This window comes from Symphodus melops (assembly GCF_947650265.1).
Source record: "Symphodus melops genome assembly, chromosome: 7".
NCBI lineage: Eukaryota > Metazoa > Chordata > Actinopteri > Labriformes > Labridae > Symphodus > Symphodus melops.
In genome coordinates this window covers 28,959,578-28,967,265 of record NC_136697.1, presented here as the reverse complement: position 1 = coordinate 28,967,265, position 7,688 = coordinate 28,959,578, and the positions used below count along the sequence as shown (strand labels likewise).

Here is a 7,688-nt window from a genome sequence, read left to right as displayed (position 1 = left end):
GCGCTGCTGCTGCTGCTGCCCCGGCTTCACATTGGCCGGTGCAGCGAAGCGGAGAGGATGAGCGGCTCCGTCGGCCAATCGCGTGGCGTCAGGTCAAACGGTAAACACAGCCGCTTGCTGACAAGGAGTTAACGGGGTTTCCCCCCCCCTCAGCTGTCTGACAGGCGCAGCGGAGGGGACGACATCCTGACTCTCTGATTGGACGTTGGTTTAGTTTCTCTTCTCTCTCATCTCTCTCACCCACACACTTGATTTTAATCCAACACAATGTGTGTGTTGGATTTATGGTTTCTCACATCCAGATTTAATGTCTCTGATCAAAATATGTAGAAACAAATCCTCAACACCTGCCCTCAACATATTTCCAACCTGTGTTTGGAATAACTGAGGCTTTTATACGAAGAAGAACAAACCCGACATTCAGGACGCCGACAGGACGAGGACAAACGTCTGCTGCGACGAGACGACTTTTTAGATTCACCTAAACATAAAGGTCTCATACAGGCACCTTTAAGCACCTGTTTAAGTTTTCAGGGACCTCAACCACCGGACCTCAACCACCGCCTGACGCCCAGCCTCCACCATCGGACCTCAACCACCGCCTGACGCCCAGCCTCCACCATCGGACCTCAACCGACGCCTGACGCCCAGCCTCCACCATCGGACCTCAACCAGCGCCTGACGCTCAGCCTCCACCATCGGACCTCAACCGACGCCTGACGCCCAGCCTCCACCATCGGACCTCAACCACCGCCTAACACCCAGCCTCCACCATCGGACCTCAACCGACGCCTGACGCCCAGCCTCCACCATCGGACCTCAACCGACGCCTGACGCCCAGCCTCCACCATCGGACCTCAACCGACGCCTGACGCCCAGCCTCCACCATCAGACCTCAACCACCGCCTGACGCCCAGCCTCCACCATCAGACCTCAACCGACGACTGACGCCCAGCCTCCACCGTCAGACCTCAACCAGAGCCTGACGCCCAGCCTCCACCGTCAGACCTCAACCAGAGCCTGACGCCCAGCCTCCACCATCAGACCTCAACCAGAGCCGGACGCCCAGCCTCCACCATCGGACCTCAACCACCGCCTGACACCCAGCCTCCACCATCAGACCTCAACCAGAGCCTGACGCCCAGCCTCCACCATCAGACCTCAACCAGAGCCTGACACCCAGCCTCCACCGTCAGACCTCAACCAGAGCCTGACGCCCAGCCTCCACCGTCAGACCTCAACCAGAGCCTGACGCCCAGCCTCCACCATCAGACCTCAACCAGCGCCTGACACCCAGCCTCCACCATCAGACCTCAACCACCGCCTGACGCCCAGCCTCCACCATTGGACCTCAACCACCGCCTGACGCCCAGCCTCCACCATCAGACCTCAACCAGCGCCTGACACCCAGCCTCCACCATCAGACCTCAACCACCGCCTGACGCCCAGCCTCCACCATCGGACCTCAACCACCGCCTGACCGTCAAACTTCGATAAAGTCCGCTTAAGGAAATATTCCGGCCACGGTTCAAACTCAGAAACTTCCAGAGTGACTTGTGGTCGTTTCACACGGGACACCCAAACACGTCATGTTTCACTTACTGACAGTTTGTGTCCGAGTCTTCCACCAACGCTTTCCAATATTTGTTTTAAACACTTCCATAAACAAACGCTGCCCTCTCTGTGACCCCGCCCCCCCCCCGCCTCCCACACACACGGCCCCTCCCCCTCGCCCGGCTCCAGATGTTTCCACCCACCTTGCAGTCCGAACATGAGGGAGATGGTGCTGTTGGTGCAGGCCACCTTGCAGTGGCACAGCATGGGCGAGAAACACTCCAGCTTCTTCGAGCCGCCGGGGGACATCTTGTCGGCGCCGGGGCAGTTGGCCGACAGCCGCCTCCTCCTCTGGGAGCGCTGTCGGCTTCTCCCGCGCCGCACGGTATCTCCGGCCGTGGATCCCCCTGCACCTCCGTCGTCGCCTCCAGCACCATCCTCCCCACCTCCTCCTCCACTGCTGCTGCTGCTGCTCCCTGCTCTCACCATCCGCCCTCATTCCTCGCGTCGCTCCATCGCGGCGGGGGAGGAAACGACTCCCAGAGCTCTTCCTTCATTCAGGGAGAACCTCCCCCCTCCTCCTCCTCCTCTTCCTCTCCGCTGACCCCCTCCTCCTCCTCCTCCTACTGGTAGAATATATTCCTCTCCCTCTTGACCTCCTCTCAGCTGTTCACCTCGGCTCCTCTCTACCTCGTTCTCTTCTCCTCCTCTCTCCCTGTTGCGTTCACTCGCTCCCCTCTCTCTCTCTCTCTCTCCACACTGACAGAGCTGTGATGATGATGAGAGCCCGGGCGAGCGAGTACCACTGTGTGTACAGAGAGGAAGTGTCTGCATGCGTGTTTGTGTGTGTGTGTGTGTGAGCCTTCCTCTGTGGGGGTGTGATTGGTCTCCAGGGACAGGGGGGGGTGGGAGCGAGCGAGGTTGGTCACATGACTCATCGGGAAACGAGGAGGGTTGAACGAGAGAGAGAGAGAGAGAGAGAGAGAGAGAGAGAGAGAGAGAGAGAGAGAGAGAGAGAGAGAGGGAGAGAGAGACAGAGACAGAGACAGAGAGAGAGAGAGAGAGAGAGAGAGAGAGAGAGAGAGAGGGAGAGAGAGAGAGTGGGGGTGTATCCTCAGGGAAGGTAGAGTGATGTAGGACAGAGTCAGTGATGTGGAGGAAGAGGAAGAGGAGGAGAAGGAAGAGGAAAAAGGTCAAAGGGGGACACAGAAGATGAAGAAGAGGAGGAAGGAAGAAGCAGAGGGGAGGAAGAGGAGGAGACAGACTGAGGAAGGAGGAGCAAAGATGAAGAGTAGGAGGACGAAAGAATGAGGAGAGAAGGAGGAAGCTGCTAGGATGAAGATGAAGGAGGCAGGGTACAGAGCCTGAGGAAGAGGAAGAGAAGGAGACAAGAAGCTGAGGAGGAGGAGGAGGGGGAAAGGATGAAGATGAAGGAGGGAGGAGGAGGAGGTGAAGAAGTATGAAGACAGATAGAGTAATAAGAGAAGAAACAGGAAGGAGGAGGAAGAGGAGGAGTGGACAAATGGGGAAAATGGATCGTTGGAAAGAGGAGCAGACTGGGACGAAGAGGAGGAGGAGGAGGAGGAGGAGGAGGAGAGTCAGGGGGTGAGAGCAAGAAGAAAAGGTCAAGGGAGGACAAACAGCCTGAGGAGGAAGAGAGAGGAGGAAGAGGAGGAGCGAGTAAGACGGAGAGGACGGAAGGACAGAAAGCCGGCGGAGGAGACGAGGAGCAGCGGCGTGAGAGATGAAGGAGGAGTGGGACGGCGAGGAAGAGGAGGGGGGGGGAAGAGGTCAGAGGTGGACCGTACCGGATGTTGCACACACGTTTGTAAAACGTGAAAGTGGGAGGAGTTTGTTTGAACGAGTCGCGAGACGTCGGCGTCCTGAGACTTCTGGTGTCACGGTCGAAGAAATCGAAATGTTTTGATGTGAACTCGAGCTGAAAACTGAACAGCTTCCTGTCCAAACAGGAAGTAGAGCAGCTCCACGCCACGGGTAAAAGACAACACGAGGTTCAGCCTGCTTTTAGAAGCAGCTTTCTCCTCACTCGTCTCATGTCCGTCATATTCACCGCTTTGAATCTCCTCCAATCACTGAGCTGTATCCTAAACTCACCTGCTGCGCTCTCATTGGCTGGAGGAAACACACCAGCTCCGCCCACAAATGCAACCGTCAACGAAGAACAAATCAGAAGCGTCAAATCCAGTCAGAGGACAGAGTCTCTGCAGACACAGTCACACATGTACGGAGGCCCAGAAGGGACAAAGCTTCACTCTAGGAGGAGACCGAGTTTTATTTTGAAGGAGACAGGAAGCTGACTCAAGTCTAAAAACAGGGTTTCAAAGCGCCATAACACTGAGCAGGTTGTCCTTCCTGGTTCTGGTCGTGTCCACGCTCAGAGTGGGAGGAGCTTAGATTTTCAAAATTCATTTATTCAAATCTTTTAAAAAAAACAACAACAACTCCAAAATCAATCAGACGACAGACTGACCGCAGGACGAAACACTGCCCATCTTATCTGTGTGTGTGTGTGTGTGTGTGTGTGTGTGTGTGTGTGTGTGTGTGTGTAACGAGGTAGATCTTTAGAGTAGACATTTTCCTCCAGAGATCGACAACGACAAAAAGCTACAGAGTGAGAGGTCTGCTCGCTCTCATCTTTTAACAGCACTGTTTCACACACACACACACACACACACACACACACACACACACACACACACACACACACACACACACACACACTGAGTGTTAAGATGAGGAGGAGATGTGTGAAGTGAGGAGGAGGAGAAGCTCTTTATCAGGAACATGTTTCTTCTTTAAACAACACGAGGACTGAACACTGATTTATACACACACACCTGAACACACCTGAACACACCTGAACACACCTGAACACACCTGAACACACACCTGAACACACCTGAACACACCTGAACACACCTGAACACACCTGAACACACCTCTGAACACACACCTGAACACACACCTGAACACACACCTGAACACACACCTGAACACACCTGAACACACACCTGAACACACACCTGAACACACACCTGAACACACCTGAACACACCTCAACACACACCTCAACACACACCTGAACACACACCTGAACACACCTCTGAACACACACCTGAACACACACCTGAACACACACCTGAACACACACCTGAACACACACCTGAACACACCTGAACACACACCTGAGAACACCTGAACACACACCTGAACACACACCTGAACACACACCTGAACACACCTGAACACACCTCAACACACACCTGAACACACACCTGAACACACCTCAACACACACCTGAACACACCTGAACACACACCTGAACACACCTGAACACACCTGAACACACCTCAACACACCTCAACACACCTCAACACACCTGAACACACCTGAACACACCTGAACACACCTGAACACACCTGAACACACCTGAACACACACCTGAACACACCTGAACACACACCTGAACACACACCTGAACACACACCTGAACACACCTCAACACACACCTCAACACACCTGAACACACCTGAACACACACCTGAACACACCTACACACCTGAACACACCTGAACACACACCTGAACACAACTCAACACACCTGAACACACCTCAACACACCTGAACACACCTGAACACACACCTGAACACACACCTGAACACACCTGAACACACACCTGAACACACACCTGAACACACCTGAACACAACTCAACACACCTGAACACACCTGAACACACCTGAACACACCTGAACACACACCTGAACACAACTCAACACACCTGAACACACCTCAACACACCTGAACACACACCTCAACACACACCTGAACACACCTGAACACACACCTGAACACACACCTGAACACACACCTGAACACACACCTCAACACACCTGAACACACACCTGAACACACACCTCAACACACCTGAACACACCTGAACACACCTGAACACACACCTGAACACACCTCAACACACCTGAACACACCTGAACACACACCTGAACACACCTGAACACACCTGAACACACACCTGAACACACCTCAACACACACCTAAACACACCTGAACACACCTGAACACACACCTGAACACACCTGAACACACACCTGAACACACCTACACACCTGAACACACCTCAACACACACCTGAACACACACCTGAACACACCTGAACACACAACTCAACACACTTGAACACAACTGAACACACACCTGAACACACACCTAAACACACCTGAACACACCTGAACACACACCTGAACACACACCTGAACACACCTACACACCTGAACACACCTGAACACACAACTCAACACACTTGAACACACAACTCAACACACTTGAACACAACTGAACACACACCTCAACACACCTGAACACACCTGAACACACACCTGAACACACACCTGAACACACCTGAACACACACCTGAACACACACCTGAACACACACCTGAACACACCTGAACACACACCTGAACACACCTGAACACACACCTGAACACACACCTGAACACACACCTCAACACACACCTGAACACACACCTACACACCTGAACACACACCTGAACACACACCTACACACCTGAACACACCTCAACACACCTGAACACACACCTGAACACACACCTCAACACACCTGAACACACACCTCAACACACCTGAACACACACCTCAACACACCTGAACACAACTCAACACACCTGAACACACACCTCAACACACCTGAACACACACCTGAACACACACCTGAACACACACCTGAACACAACTCAACACACCTGAACACACCTGAACACACACCTGAACACAACTCAACACACCTGAACACACCTCAACACACCTGAACACACACCTGAACACACACCTGAACACACCTGAACACACACCTGAACACACACCTCAACACACACTTCAACACACCTGAACACACACCTGAACACACCTGAACACACCTGAACACACACCTGAACACACACCTCAACACACCTGAACACACCTCAACACACACTTCAACACACCTGAACACACACCTCAACACACCTCAACACACCTGAACACACACCTGAACACACACCTGAACACACCTGAACACACCTCAACACACCTGAACACACCTGAACAGAGTTTCTATTGGTCGTTATCTGGCTGGCGTGGACGGAGGGCGAGGAGCGATCGTTAAGTGTTTTTATACGGGGGGAAATCCTCGCTGAGATGACGCTGAACGTTCGCTGTGAAGCGACGCCTCCCGGTCCGCTCGCTCTCATTGGCTGTAGCGAGGTGTCAGAGGACACGCCCCAGTCACACCTCTGAGGAGTCTGCTGACAAACACTCAGGACCTCCAACCAGAGCTCCACATCATGGAGAGGATATAACACACACACACAGAGCCACACACACACACACAGAGACACACACACACACACACAGAGACACACACACACACAGAGACACAACCACACACAGACACACAGAGACACACACACACACAGAGACACACACACACACACACAGAGACACACACACACACACACACAGAGACACACACACACACACACTGTGGCGGGGTTCTCTTATTAAACACCCGAAAAGAAAGTTTGAAAAAACACACAGGCGTAGTCGAAGACTGTGTTTGGTGGATTTATTCTTCACCGGCCTCCACAAGTGCACAATATTTACAAAAATGTGAAAAATCCAAAACAAAAAAAAATAGAAAAAAAATATTTACAAAAACAATATTTACAGCACAAAACTCCAACATGAGTAGTTCAAAAAAAAACCCATTCGTCCTCGAGATGTTACCTTCTCTGTAACTTGCCTTCTCTGTCTTGAAGGTCCCACACAGCCTTCCTTTTAAAGGAAAAAAACCCCTCCCACCGGGCATTATGATTTGTATATTTCTAAATCACGTGGTTGTGATTGGGCGCCACGTCCACCTATTTACCTGGCGGAAATGTACCGCCTCTGTTTTTATCAGAACGGGACGCCACGGAGCGTGCATCCAACGCCCTAAATGGTGAGTGCGCTGAAAGTTGATTTAAATGTATGAGACCCTTGGTCGCGCTATGGAACGGGAAGGGAAAGGAGGAAGATGATATGTTTAATTGCGTG

The 7,688-nt window shown here is 52.5% G+C and overlaps 1 long non-coding RNA gene across 2 annotated transcripts; it reads right to left on the bottom strand.

The window, feature by feature from the left end:
• Window positions 1-5,264: 5,264 nt before the first annotated feature.
• On the bottom strand, window positions 5,265-6,875 carry LOC306827343. Of its 2 annotated transcripts, none has more exons than XR_013779617.1 (4): window positions 6,649-6,875; window positions 6,261-6,292; window positions 5,847-5,874; window positions 5,265-5,376 (listed from the first exon to the last, which is right to left on the bottom strand). It is a non-coding gene; the product is annotated as an uncharacterized lncRNA (long non-coding RNA). The 2 variants fall into 2 exon arrangements; XR_013779618.1 differs by lacking the exon at window positions 6,649-6,875 and adding an exon at window positions 6,339-6,436 and having other exon boundaries at window positions 6,261-6,280.
• Between the last annotated feature and the right edge of the window lie 813 nt (window positions 6,876-7,688).